General features: G+C 51.8%; 2 long non-coding RNA genes across 2 annotated transcripts; one reads left to right on the forward strand and one right to left on the reverse strand.

Moving 5' to 3' along the window:
* Positions 1-278: 278 nt before the first annotated feature.
* LOC129145818 (uncharacterized) lies at positions 279-11,412 on the reverse strand. Its single transcript, XR_008551905.1, has 3 exons — positions 11,322-11,412; positions 10,091-10,215; positions 279-557 (listed from the first exon to the last, which is right to left on the reverse strand). It is a non-coding gene; the product is annotated as an uncharacterized LOC129145818 (long non-coding RNA).
* Positions 11,413-11,536: 124 nt separating this feature from the next.
* On the forward strand, positions 11,537-14,315 carry LOC129145819 (uncharacterized). Its single transcript, XR_008551906.1, has 3 exons — positions 11,537-11,771; positions 13,349-13,560; positions 13,996-14,315. It is a non-coding gene; the product is annotated as an uncharacterized LOC129145819 (long non-coding RNA).
* The last annotated feature ends 259 nt before the right edge of the window (positions 14,316-14,574 follow it).

The raw sequence follows: 14,574 nt of genomic DNA on the forward strand, positions 1-14,574 counted from the left end.
GAGCCAGCCGTTCCAATAACCATTTTGTGAATACAAAGGAGTTGTGGGTTGAACTCTTCCTTCTTCCTACTAGTACAATTCTGGATATTGCCTGTAGTCTGAAAACAGGAATGGAAAGTAGGTGCTTTCTCTCAGAGTTCCATAAAACAGTGGTTCATGGAAAGCTAATCCTGTGATGTTCATAGAGTTTATACAAGTCAACGGTGAGAAGTATGTTCTGTGACCATATAAATTCAGACATTTGAATTATGTCCATGATGAATGCAGGACTTCTCAGGGCCTTTAATTATAGAGTGTGGATCGCAAAGGCAGGGATGTAGGGAGTAATATTTGCAAAACTCGGCTCATCCATTGCAAGGCTCTTATCACAGGGGCATCTCATGAGACTGAGTTCTCTGGGCTATGCCACGGCAAACAATGATTTTACTCCAGGCTTCATTTCTCTTCCTGCTGGTACATCACACACTAAGTACTCAGGGCCCTTCCAGATGTGATTGCCAATTCCCTCATGACCCGCGAGTCTTTGTGCAGTGGTATCGACATCCCCATTTGAAACGCTGAAGCAAGAAGAGATGAGGAATATTACTGTGTGAATGGAGCGACTCCCAGGAGACAGGGAGCTGAGAAGGGAATCAGTGAGCCTGCCTCAGATCAGGTAATGGGCCAAACCTTCAGCCAGACCTGCTGGGTATGGAGCACCCCCACGTGGGCAGAACCCACCAAATAAAAGGTGTTTGTTTCAGGCACCTCTGAGAAGGGAATTGCAGGGGAGGAAATGCGCTGCTCCTTCCCCAGGGAGAGAGGTTTTATGGATGCTCTTCCTGGACCTGTGCTCTTGAATGCAGGTGCCCAGGCAGGGGCTGAGTCCTCAGCAGCAAGGCTGAGTGTGCTCTGCCTGTGTCCCTGGCTCGCCCCTCAGGGTGTGGTTTAGAAGCTTGGAGCACACATCATCTGGAGGCCAGATGATGGCGGCTGGCCTGGGGAAGTGGCGAGGGAGGACCTACTGGGAGGGGGTGGGGCTCAGCCGGGGGCAGCCCAGGGCTGGCCAGGACTGGCTGCGGGAGGCGGGTGTGAGGTGGACCAACATGCTCGAAAGGTGGTGGCAGGGAAATTGTCCAGCTCCCGTGGGGACCTTCGCGAACTTTGTTAATTTTGGGAAGCCTCAGTGTTCTCATCTGTAAAGTCAGGCAAAAAAAAAAGACCTTTTAAAAACTAAAACAAAACCTCACATCTCATAGCGTTATCATGGAAATTAAATCAATGAACTTGTACAAAGCACTTGACGCCATGACTGATGCGTAATAAGCACCCAATAAATGGTGGCGGCTAGCATCATCGCAGTCAGTGAACGAGAGGTTGTAATAAATGCTCCCGGAGCTGAAATAAATTCTTGTCCATGAACGAAACTAGGGAAAACAACACATAAGACATGAGCTGAACCGTCTAGAGCCCAGCTCCCAGGAAGGGCCGCGGTCTGCGTGGCTGTGCAGACGTGGCAGCAACAAGCGTGGGCACAGCGGAGGCGACGCTCAGAGCTGCTGGGACGTGGCTGATGCAAAGAGCCTGGATGCCAATCGATTATATCAGCATAACCGTGCAGAGGGGGTGTCCAGAGAACTGACGGGCTCTGGAAACAGGGCGGGTCAAAGACAGTCTAGAAACAGGAAGGGTCAAAGGGCGAGGCTTGGCTCTTTCCTATTCAGGATGGTGCAAGAGGAGGGAAATGAAGGGCGGGAGAGAGGCGAGGACAGACCTGGACACAGAGGCAGGAAAGCAGAGGAGGGGAGAGACAGAGCGATAGAGCCGGGAGGGAGTGGAGACATGTCTAGGGTTGCAGAACGTCAGACGAGAAAACGATGCTGAATCCAGAATGCAGGGACATTCAGGTCACAAAAGGGACAGCGCTGAGGGGGCCGATGGTCTCTCCCTTCCAGACATCCCAATATTATTTATCCTTCCTCCAAAGGAATTTCACGAACACACTTCCTCCTTGAGTGAAGTGACATCAGTTTGTCACACCAGGTTCAGGTGCGCAGACAGCCTCAGCATCTGCTCCTTTGGTGCCTTTTACCCGACTGCCCCCTGCTTCCCCCTCCCCGTGGGAACTGTCGCTGAGCACAGGGGTCCTCTCTGGGGGGTGACAGCCTGCTCCCCAGTGTGCTGAGGAAAGGGTAGGTCTTGCAGCCAATAGCGAGGTGTGGAGCTAGCGCCCAAGGACTGACCCCTCCAGCGGGGCCTTGAAAAGTCCTTCAAAGGGAAAGAGGTCAAGCTGAACCGAGAAGTCTGGGGGCTGAAGTCTGGAGCAGACGGACGCTGAAGGGCTGGGGTCCGTGGGGAGACTGGCTTCCACACGTGTCCCTTGTCCTGGAGACCCTCAGCTCCTCCACAGAGGTCTCCACATGCTGGTGAGGCTGGAGGCGATTTCCGGGCACTCGGGCCTGCGCTGGCGGCCTTGGGTCCTCCTCGGCTTAGCAGGCTGCTCCAGCCAGACAGAGGCGGCATCTGTTTAGCAAGACAAGCCGAGGTACTGTTTAAAGTAAGGCAGGCGCTTCACCTGCCTGCCGGGGAGCAGCTCAAACAGGCAGCGTCTTCACCGTCGGCTGCCCGGTTCTCCGGGGCCCTGGTTCAGCCGCAGAGCCGCTGTGTTGACAGACTCCCGGCCGGCGGCACAGGCCCCCGCAGGCTGACTGTGGTTGGAACTTTCCAGGCTGAGGGCGTCTCAGCGGCTCCTCTGACCTCAGCCGTCACTTCTGCAGTGGGGAGACCCCACACTGGAGGGCGAGCACCCCCAGAAGCCACAGTCAGTGCTGGCCGAGCAAGGGCTGGGCCAGGCCAGCAGAAGGCATTCGGAGCTGTGGTTGATCCCTCTGGCCCTGCTTGATCACCTGGAATCTGTCTCCTTCGGTGTCCATCCTTCGCAGCCCAGGCCAGCCGAGCAGGGGCTTCCCGGGAGGGGAGGGCAGCGTGCCTCCTCCAGGAGCTCTCCGGCTCGAAGGCCTGGCGGGCGTGCACATGACTGCTCACGCACTTGACTCCAAAGGGGACCCGTGCCAGGACCCGCCCTGCCGAGGGACACTCCTCGAGGGGGGCCTCCGACAGCAGGGCCCCATCCCTGGGCAGCAGTGAGCTTCTCAGTGGATGGCTAGTGGGGTGCAGGTGGCATGGCAGATCTGAGGAAGGCCAGGAATGATGCCGATGTGACCTAAGTAGGATGTGGGGCAGATCGAGACCCCCGGTGTCTCAGTTCAGGCTGCGCTGATAAGCACCTCGATCTCGATGGCTTTTAGCAACGGGGATTCCTTTTTCAAGCCTTGGTGGCTAGAGCCTGAGGTCTGCCTGGCTGGCTTGGTGAGGGCCTCTGGCTCGGGGACTGCTGGCTTCCTGCTGTGTCCAGTCAGGTACACGGGAATCACCCCAACCCTCCGGGTTCTTATCGGGCTGTCATCAAACAGCACCTGAGAGGTTAGCACAGGAATTTGTAACATAAGTTTGGAGGTTTACATGGTTTAAATTCTCAAGAGTCATGGAGCGGACCGGGGATTTTCATCCTGCGATTAGGGACCTGGGGTGTCAGGAGCAGGGGGACATTTCACATCACAGACAGGGGAGGCCTCATCTAACCCAGAGTGAGGATGAGATTCCCACAGAGGACGTGTTCGCTGATTAACAGCATCGGACCCCTCAAGTTACATCCTGTAGGTCATAAAAGGGGGAGCAGTGATTGCTTCATAGATGGGAGGGGGTGAAGGACTCAGGCAAGGAGAAAAGCTGTCCTCAGCCCCGGGCCCCTCCTGCTCTCAACCCCGAACAATCTGCATTGCTGAAGTGGTGGTGTAGCCTCCCCAGGCCCACAGGGCCTCGGGTGACCCCTAGGTCCCATACCAAGGTCACAAGAGACCTACTGGGTGCTGCTGAGAAAAGTCATTTGACCCTTTTGGGGAGACCAGCCCCCAAATTGCTAGATGGCAGAGAAAGTGTGAGGGTGCTTTTGGATGTGGACTGTGGGATGGGGTGCAGCTGCGTCAAGCACAAGGCACAAGGTGCAGTGATGAGTGGGGGTTCCTCAGGCATTAGGGGGGAGCTAGGTCCTCAGACACCCCACAGAGGGCTTGCATCTGGCACTTTCCATATCAGGTGCCAAATCCCAGCCTCCACCTGCTGCCACAGCTAAGACTCCTGTGGGGGCCAGACCTGAGGGACTCAGCTGGAGATGCTCAGGGCGCAGGAGAGCTCAGTCTCCACATTTCACATCTTTAGAAAAATTAATGCCACTTGAATCTTGATGGAGAGGGCTGACATCAGCCGGGTGAGACGCTTACACACGTACCGAACCATCGGGCTTTCTATCCACATACAAAGAAAACCGGGGTCGGGAAGAGATAGGAAGAAGGAAACTTGAGATCAGTGAAATAATTGGGTTATTTGGAAAACAGCAGGGGCCTATGTGGGGAACAAGTTCCATCACCTATTTTCAAATCACCATTTTTCTCAGATCCACCCGCTTCTCCTCAGTGCTGGTGCCCACCGCCGCGGCCATGTGGGAAGCCCTTCTCGACAATGGAGAATCCCGACATAGTTTAACAAGCAGACATTTTACAATTAGAATAAACATTTGAAGAATTTCCTATCCTGGAGGGCTTGGAGATTAAGATAGCTTCTCTCTGGCAAGATTGAAAAATTCTCCTTCTAGAAATGGATGAACGAATTTACCTCTGAAAGTCCGATGGGTCAATTATCAAGCAAAGCCTGACCCTGGCAGTGGGTGAGGCCCCCTGGCCTGCAAGTGCAGGGTTGGGGTGGAGGACATTACTACTCAAAACAAGTTTGCAGTTTCCTTTGAGCCAACAAAACACAGCCTTGAGCCAACAAGCACACGCAATGTGCAGGCGGTGGGTCACGGAGTCGCCTCTCAGCCAGCGTCTTGGCCAGTTTCCACTCAGGAAAATAAAACCACAGTTACTTTAACCTTCAGTGTAAGTGTGAGGACTTAGAGAGACAGGTGTTGAGTGCCTGAAAGGCAAACCTGGCCACTGGGGTAACACAGTTCAGGAAGCAAATAACAAACCTCCCCCCACCCCTGCCCCCACACTTAGCAGATTGGGGGGACCAAAGAAGGAGAAAGGAGTCACTAGAAGCTAGGAGGCTAGAAGGGACCTTGAGGAACTGGAAGGGTCCCAGCTAACACAGGTGTCCTGGGATCCAGAACTGAGACCCAGAACTCTCAGGAGAAGGCAAGGGAGGCCACGCTGCGGCAGGGGGAGGTACTGAGACTGAGATCACCACGCCAGCAAAGCCGAAGGCCCTTCTCTCCAGTGAAGCTGAGAGACACAGGAAGCGAAGCAGAGCAAGCAAGTCGCTTTCAGGGACTCCCACCTCCCCCTGTCTCCCTAGAAGGTCTGCTATGGACAGAAACGTGCCTGGGACAGGGAGATGGGCAGCTGGCAAAGCAGAGCTGTCCTAGCCCCCATGTCCCAAAAAGAGCAGGGAGGGTGCCTCAGGAGACAGTGGACTGGCTACCAGGACACTGTCCTAGAAGAGCACATGGCAGACTGGGCGGAGATTCTAGACGTGTTCCACCTCCTGGGGTCAGTGTGCGGAAGGCCCCATGGACAAGCAAGCTCAGGCTGGCTCCACCTTGGGCCATTCCAGCATCTCTCATTTATTCAGTCAATAACCTTTTTTTTAAGCTTTATTTATTTATGCATACAAGCATTGGTGTACAGACCAGAGATGCGGGGGGTGAGAGGATCCACCAGAGACAGAGCGGGGAGCAGAACAGGCAGACTGACTGAAATCCACTGCTGAGGGGAGCAGCGGGCGAGACAGGAGAGGTCTGCTGCACCATGTGGGTAGCTCCCTGGCTGGCCGGGAACTGAACTCGTGCTGCAGAGGCTGCGGATTGCTTCATAGTGTGGTACTTAACCCCTTGTGCCACCAGGGAGGTCCAGTCAATAACCTTTTGAATGCCTGCAAAGTGCCATGTCCTCTGTGAACCTTTAGAAATACAAGGATGCTTTAGAAGGACCAGGCCCCTGTCTTGACAGATCTTGCATTAAAGGACCAAGAAAAGAATGAAATGCAGAACAACACCGACCACCCAGAATCCAGGTTTTAATAAGTTCATGAAGGATGTACAGCAGGACCATGTGGCCTAGAGAGACAGGAAGAGCTTGAGACCACTTCCAGTTAGGCCAGAGGGAATGTGATCATCCTGGTTTTAGTTGTTCTTCCTCATCCTCTGATGCCTACCTAGTCTGTGCTTCCAACCTGTGGGAGCTTGAAAAATGTTAGCTAAATTGGACAAATCTGCCTCTCCTGCCATTTTTAGGCAGCTATGAAGTCCCCTATGTGGGGTGATTTGTGTATCTGAAGTCCTGCATGCCATGCCCACCTTGGCCCACCACTTCTGTGACTTTGGGCAAACTGTTTAACCATCCCTGGGTGTCAGTGACAGTCTTTGTCAAATCAACACCTGTGTCTCAGGCTTGTGGTGGGGATAACAGAGGCGATGCACTCCGAGGATCTTCTGCTTTTATAAATGTGAATTCCTTCTTCTACTAAAAGCACTCAAGCAAACAGGGCCACTAGGATGATAGAAGACATTATTAATCTATCGACCTACCTCCCTACCTGCCTACCTATCTATCTATCTGTCATCTATCCATCCATCCATCACCTATCCATTAATCCATCATCCATCATTTATCTTTTCCTTGCTCCTTCCCTGCTCCTTCCTTCCTTGTTTTCCTATGGAGCCCTCTGAGAAAGGATCAGTGTAACTGAGTCACATCAGGTGGGTCCATCCATTTTCCTGAAACATTTGTGTACAGGTAAAATCTGACTAGACATCAAAGTGGTGGCAGCCTTTGGGTTGGCATGGACATAGAATAATGACAGTGTAGTTATATTGTATTTATTATGCACAAATATAATGAAACCTCTATAATTAAATCCATCATTGGCTCTTGACTTTTGCTATTCATCTTCCTCTGGTCCCTTGAGGAGAAATCTACTGTCGTGCACTTTGGGATGAGGCCAGTTCCTGGAGCCTGCCCTCTGCTTGCTGTTTCTTGTTTCCTCTTCTGCCTGTTGTTTAATAGTTTAAGTCATTTTACAGTTTGCAGAGGACTTTCTCCTATTCTAATGGATTTCATTTTATAACAAATGCATATGTGTGTTTTCTGGTATTGAGTAGCTACAGCATCTGAGACCAGAGAGGTTAAATAACTTGCTCAATTGGTTAGTGGCAAAATAGCCATTTTAGCTCAGGGATTCAGTGGGTGTTATTTGGAGACATAGTCATCCTGAGACTGCTTTTTATCATGCATAATCTAGAAAATCTTTACTTCTCTAAAAAGTCCCTCTTTTAAAAAATAGCCTGCCCTCCCCCGGGCTGCCCGGATTGAACCTGATTCTGAAGGAGTTGACAACACTCCGTGATTCCATTTAGACATTCAGACACCAAGGTGCAAAAACATTGTTCCCAGCCTCCGCCGCCCCCCACAAATAAAAAGATCTGAATACGAAACCTGCGTGGATGCGCAGTTAAAGTAAACTATTCCTAAGTCTTCTCTCTTTACCAGATTCTGGAAAAATCCACCGAGGTGGTTTTTGTCTGAGTTGTTTTACTTTTATCCCATGTTCGCGTTGTGCTGTCCTGTGTGCTGATGCTCTCACTGCACGTGTGCTCTGTCACTGCCATCCTGCCTGGACATTCTCTGGGGCCTGGACATCCTCTGGGACCTGGACATCCTCTCGGGCCTCATCTAAGGAGCGGTTGAGCAGATCTCTTCCTGTACTCTGAGGCCACCTCCACTCCTGGGTTGTGCCCACCCCTCTGCAGGAGGCAGCTGTGGAGGAGCTGGCATTTTCTGCAGCTGTGGGAGGCCAGGGTTTGAGCTTTGCTAAGGGCTGTCAGGTCCGGATTCCCAGCAGAAGGAACAGGTCTTTTTCCAAGACTGTAGAGTCTGCTTGTGGCCAGAGGTGGTGTGGCGTGGGCCTCAGACACAGCAGTAGCACAGGTCAGAGCCTCCCCCTACCCTCCAGCTTCCGGGGACATCAGGGCAAGCAACAGCGGGACGATTCAGTGTCCACTTCCCAGCCCCCTCCCTGGCTCCGTCCCATCAGCCCCACCCCCCCCCACCCCCACATCAGCCTTTCTTGTATCTACTAATGGATGTTGGGGTGGTGGTTTTTTTTTAAAGATTTATTTGTTTTATGCATAGAAGAACTGGGGTACAGGCCAGAGGTGTGTGTGTGGGGGGTGAGAGATTCACCAGAGACAGAGTGGGGAGCAGAACAGGCAGAGTGACTGAAATACACTGCTGAGGGGAGCAGCGGGAAGACAGGAGAGGTCTGCTGCACCATGTGGGTAGCTCCCTGCCTGGGGATTGATCTTGTGCTGCAGCGGCTGTGGACAGCTTCACCGCACTTTCCTTAACCCCTTGCACCACTAGGGAAGCCCCATGGAGTGTATTTTAAGGCAAAATGAAAGAAACAGTGAATGACAACATGGGCATGAGAGAAAATGGTCAATAAATACCTCTTTGTCATCCCACTGGCCCCACCATGGCTTCCCACCAGAGGGTGTAGACCTTGACCCAGGGGCCCTGGCTGCTGCCTCATACGCCTGGCTCTTCTACTTAGGGATGAAAGGAGGGAAGTTTGAGTCATTCCCTGTCTGTGTGTCTATCTGTCTCCCGATCAGGTAAGGCCCCAGTGGCAGCCTCTCTCCTCCGCTCCGTACTCTGGGCTTGCTGAGCACCCCCATATGGTCCCTCTGGACTTTCCAGATGGGGATTATGAGATGAATGGCCTTCTGGAATCCTGGGAGAAAGGCTCTGTCCACACCATTCTCCTTCTTGGGATGAATGTGCAGCTGAGAATCGGGGTTCAGCAGCAGCCATGTCCCTGTAGTCCCCCTGCCTGGGTTCTGGCCACCCTGTTTGAACCAGCTGGTAGAAGGGAAGTGTCAGTCCTCTTCTCAGCAGCAGGAAGGGCAGGGTCCTGGCTTGGGGTTGGAGGGCCCTGTGGGGGTCCATTCAGCCACTTAGGGGGCCTTTCTGCAAACATTCACCAAGCAGCTGGCTCCTGCAGGCAATGCTCTGCGTGTTGAGAGTATCAGGATGCTTCCATGTGACACCATTGCCATAGAAAAGAAAACATTAAAAATACTCCACCGATGCAGAGTTATTTGATGTGAGAAAGAGGGGAGTGAGTCCATACAGAGCCTCTGAGCAGTGGCGGATGGGTGTGAGGTCCTTCCTGATGAGGTCCCCGAGGCTGCCTGAAACAGGCAGCTCTCCAGCTGCAGCCCTTCGAGGGCTAAGAGCACACCCTTAGGAGGACCCTTCTTTCTTTTCTGCTCCTCACCTGGATCCTTGTGCCAGTAATTTAAGACCCAGGCTCCTCATCGGCAGGGGCAGTGGTGCCTGCTTCCAGGGTGTGGGAGCGTGGGTGAGCTACCGAAAACGCCTGGTGAGTTGCCTGAGTCAAGGTGACCTCTGCATTTTTAACGCTAATGCTGTTTTTAGCATCACCCCCCAGACGGATGAGTGGCAAGAAGGGAGGGACACAGCAGAAGACAGCACAGCACAGGGTGGGCATCCTGGGTGCCTCTCCCCCCACGCCGCCCCTGGCCGTGGAGCTGCAGCTTCAGGTCCAGTGAGGCCCCGGGAAGGCCGAGCGCGCAGGCCAGTGGGCTTGGCCTAGGCTCCTCCCAACACTTTACTCGTGCCAACCTTGCCCGCCAGCCTCCAGTCCCTTCTACTCCCTCAGCGGGTCCTCGCCCCGCGGGTTGCCCCTTCTCTTCCCAGGGCCCAGCCCCACGCGGCCCCAGCCCTTTCATCAGATAACCCCGGGGCCACCCGATTGATGCTGGTATTAGGAAATCATTATCAGGCCCCAGAAAATGATTCTCTGTGATAGAGCTGGGCTTATTTATTTATTTCCATACCAAGGAATCTATTTTTCACTCCATGGAGAGTTTCCATTTTGAACCTGCAGCAATATCCGGAGAGAGAGTCCAGGGCCCGCCGGATAGGCCACCGCAACGAGCAGTAATAAAAAGATAAAATCAAACACAACTTACTCTGCTGGCGAGGGTGATAGGCGCTAACTAGGGGCGCTTTGAAAGGATCCGCTGCTGATGTTTAACACCAGGTGGGTGGGGCCCGGGGGTTGTTGCTGCCAGCTCTGATTCTAAGCCGCAGTGGCCTAAGGAGGAAAGAGAGACTCCGGATGAGAATTCAGCCCCTGCACGATTGCACGTGGAAGGAGCTCAGGCTAGGGGTGCTAGGTGGACAGGGGCTCGCACTGGACAGCTTCTCCCGCTGCCCACAATTCCCAGATGGGGATTATGAGATGGATGGCCTTCTGGAATCCTGGGAGAAAGGCTCCGTCCACACCACCCGCCTTCTTGGGATGAATGTGCAGCTGAGAATCGGGGTGCAGCCGCAGCCACGTCCCGTGCACCACAGCCGAGTGCCTGATGGCTGCCGAGTCCAGGCAGTGGATTAAAATCGAGTGGGTGAGACGCCTTCCACTGAGCATTCAAGACAGGTCCCCAACAGCTGAAAGACTGACCTGGAATTGGACCAAAAAATGTTAATGCGTTCAGCTTGCAGGCAGGCGGGCTGGAGTTCCTGCGTCTAACAGAGCTCCTGAGGCCCCTCCAGCACCTGGGGGAAGATTTGGGTTAATCTACTTCAATTTTATTTTATTCTGGGTTTTTTGTTTTTAGATGAGTTCCATTCCGCCGTGTAAAGAAACCCTTGCTGTATCGAATGTCCTCTCTGGGCCTTAGAACTTCATTAATTAGCATCTTTTAAATGGTTGGGTAATATTCTTTTCTCCCTTTTCCAAGCCATTTCCCCAAGCCCTAATTTTAATAAAGCTGGTGTTCATGAGCATTTGAATTTTAAAGCCTTTGGTTATAAGAAAGACAGAGAATGCATTTTAAAAGCGAGCCAATCAAGGATGACTCGGCTGGAGAACGGGACTTCTCTGCTTTTATGAATCTACTTTTAAAGATACAATATTATCTTAAGACTTTTTTTTTTTTCTGTAGAATAGCAGAGAGCAACCTAAAGAAAAAATTCCCTAGGCTTGATTAGGGGAGCAGGGACCCTGGGGAAGACCTGGAAGAGTCACGGGCGCGCTTTTGTGTTGGTGGCAATTTCATTTAAAAGGGAGCCAGGATAAATCTGTTTTTATTTTTTTCATCCATAAGCACTCTATTTCGGGTGGCAAAGGTGAACCATTTAAGAGCCTTTAAAAAGGGAATACATGACTAGAACTCCTTGAGATCTCAGCTTGCTCACAGAATTTGTGCAGAGATGAACGCATTTGCCAGTGTAGACTGTTCAAGGTAAAATGGCTGGAGATTGACTTCATGGTTCCCCACCTGCCTGGTGCCAGGCTGCGCGTTTCCCCAGCAACTGGGATAACATCATAACCACTGAGGGTGCTGCTGAGCCGCAGCCCCCTGGGCAGCTTCAGGTGGTTGTGATGCTATCAGCGGTTGCCAGGGCAACACAAAACCTTGACCTTCGGAGACCTGGCAGACAAGGAGTGGAGAAACATAGAAACATAGCTTTCGAGTCTTCTCTGGAGTCTGTGAAGAGAGGGATGTAGTTCTGCATCTCGCTGCCACTGGATACTTCATCTACATACGCACCCAAGTGAAGACTCGCTACCTGAGTGATCCCTGCAGGCTGGCAAGGGCCTCCCTTCAGGCAGGCAGAGGTGCTTGCATAGCACAGGAGGTGGAGGTTTGTGATCCTCCGTGGAACCCCAACCTCACCCGGGGCCCAGAACCTGGAGAGGGGGTTGAAGCGGTAGTTATTCCAACAACGTGGTACATGTATTGAGTTTCCAGAACAGTGGGTGACACGCCCAAAGTCACACCGACTTGGGGCTTGAGCAGTGGGGCCTCATCCCACTGGTCGTGTCCTGCTCCACCTCAGCCCATGCAGCTTGCCTCGCCCTGTACGAGCTAATGAGCCCGGGGTCCTCCCAGTGATCGGTTCTGCCAGTTCTCAGCAGGGTTCGCGCGCTACCTCCTTTTCCGAAACCTGTCAGCACTATTTTTGACCAAGTCACTATTGTCATCTAAGCTGTCTTTGAAAGCAGACACAAGGCACCTAGCTCTGACCTACTAGCTGATGAAGACCGGACTGTGCCCTGGAGCCGGAGAGCTGGAGGCGGGTCACTCCCAACTCCCGAGTCCCTCGTCATCGATGGGGTTCAGAACACGCTGCCTCAACATGAGCCACTTTGGCGTATTGATTATTTTGAGCTGAAGGCACCTGAAAAACAGCCAGCGGAGGAAGGATGCTCTGATTGCTCCCTTTTGATCTAAAAGCAGGTCATAAAAGTTCCCATTAAAAAGGTGACCTCCCTGTACCCAGAAGAGAAAATTCTTATCACTGGAAACTGGGACGGGATGTCAAAATATCCCAGGGCAAACAGACCTACTGCCGTCCCACCAGCCCCTTCGTGAGGCTCTTCCCCAGTTTACTGTTCTCTAGTTCAAATGCTTTGGGTCTCCTTATTTCTCGTGAAGGCTTGCACACAAAAATCCCCCAGTCCAGCCTGTGTGTTTTTCTCCTGTTAATCTGTCTCAGGTTAGTTTAATTTCCAGGGCCCACCCCAGAGTTCCTGCCACCCTTGATGTCACATATTTTGACAGCCTGTGGGGGACACTCTATCCTTTAAACCCTGTCACCATTAACAGAGAAGTCAGCTGGCTGATGGACATTTCAAGGGAAGCTTGGGCATCGTGAAGTGGCCTCTGGACAGCGCTGCAGTCCACAGCAAGAGTTTCTACCTGTCCGTGAGAGTGTGAAGGTGCTCGGGAAAATGGCCACTCTCTATTGACCGCTGTATGCCCTCAGCTGTGTCCAGACCTGGAGTATCTTTTTTTTTTTTTAAATCTTTATTTATTTTTCATACAAGCACTGGGTACAGTCAGAAGCGCGGGAGGGTGAGAGAATTCACCAGAGCCAGAGCAGGAAACAGAACAGGCAGATGGACCAAAATCCACTGCTGAGGGGAGCAGTGGGCATGGCAGGAGAGGTCTGCGCGCCATGTGGGATGCTCACTGGTGGCCGGGGATCGAACTGGTGCTGCAGAGGCTGCGGGCAGCTTCGCAGCCCAGCGCTCAACTGCTGTGCCAACAGAGGAGGCCCCCAGACCTGGAGTATCTTGATGGTACTCAATTACTATTTTTCACTCCCTCGGGTTATTGTTCTGCTTGCAGTGATGCCCGTAGTCCATTATGAGGAGAAAGGATTCTGGAAGGCTCACCCTTCTGAAGAGATTGATTATTGCTCCTGTTTATTTACAGGAGTTGCCTCTTGGTGCTGGCAGGACAGGCAGAGCCCTGCCCAGGACAAGGAGTGCTGCTCTTCTGGAAGCCAGTGATGAGGCAGAGTCCTGCCCAGGGGAGCGGGGGAGAGCAGACCATTGCTCTATAAAACCGGCTCCAAGCCCATGATGACAGCCCTTTCAGGACCCCCTACCTCAGGGGAAAGAGGAAATCTTTTTTCTCCTCTTCTGGTAATTGCATTTTGGGGGGACACCCCTGCACGATGCTGCAGGCATGCCACAGGTGGGATATTGGATTCCATGGAGGATTTGCCGTAGCAGCTCAGCTCTGGGTTTCTTTGTGGTGCTAATGCCATTTTGCTGAGTAATCAGCCCATTTTCTGAATGAATGTGGCATGCCATCTGCAATTTGTTTACTCAACTTCATGAGCTCCATTCCTTCCAAGGTGAAAAGCAGAGCTTTTAAGCAGAGATTTGAAATAGGTGCTTTACAGAATCTTGCTTGTTACTTACAGAGCAGGGACTATTAAAATGCAAAGAACTCAGTTACTTGGATTGCTGATGATCATCCTTGAATTGATGTAATTTCCTTAAATTGCTGAGTGGAACTTAGAGTTCTGGGTTTCACATTCAGCTTTTAACTACTTTTATTTTTCTGGCACTTAGGTATTCTCCAAAGCTACTGTTTGGCTTTCGAAGGTAGATGCAAGAAAGCCTGAGAGATGAAAGTCCAAATTTACAAAAACAGATCCATTAGTGGACTAATATTCCAACCATAAAAAAATGTCACAATGCAGCTCTTTAAATAAAATAATGCTTCCCAGTGAGTTTGAAATAGAATTTGATTTCCCTCATTGTATAGATGAAGAAACTGAGATGAGAATTGCCTCTCAGATATAAGTTTGATCCACACATAACCGTTCAGGAGCACATGTGTTACGGAAAAGACTCTACGCTTGCCTTACAGGAGATGGTGTCAGTGACACAAATTCTCAGTGGGAAATTGACATAAGATTTGAGACTCGGTTATGAATTCCTAGAGCCCCCTATGTCATTGCACCCCCACTCACAGGTCTTTCACTGACAACCAAAAACCTTGTTTTCAGTTTCTCCATTACCACCAGTCTAAGAAAAACGCAGCTGGTGTCTTCTGGAAACATCTTAGCTTGTATCTGCAAGAAGAGAAACAGTGCAGCCAGCAGAGGAAAGCAAGTGAAAGTATATGGATAACTATACTTCATGCTT

The sequence above is a fragment of the Talpa occidentalis genome, unplaced genomic scaffold, assembly GCF_014898055.3.
Source record: "Talpa occidentalis isolate TD23 unplaced genomic scaffold, MPIMG_talOcc4v2.1 talOcc4.14, whole genome shotgun sequence".
Lineage (NCBI taxonomy): Eukaryota > Metazoa > Chordata > Mammalia > Eulipotyphla > Talpidae > Talpa > Talpa occidentalis.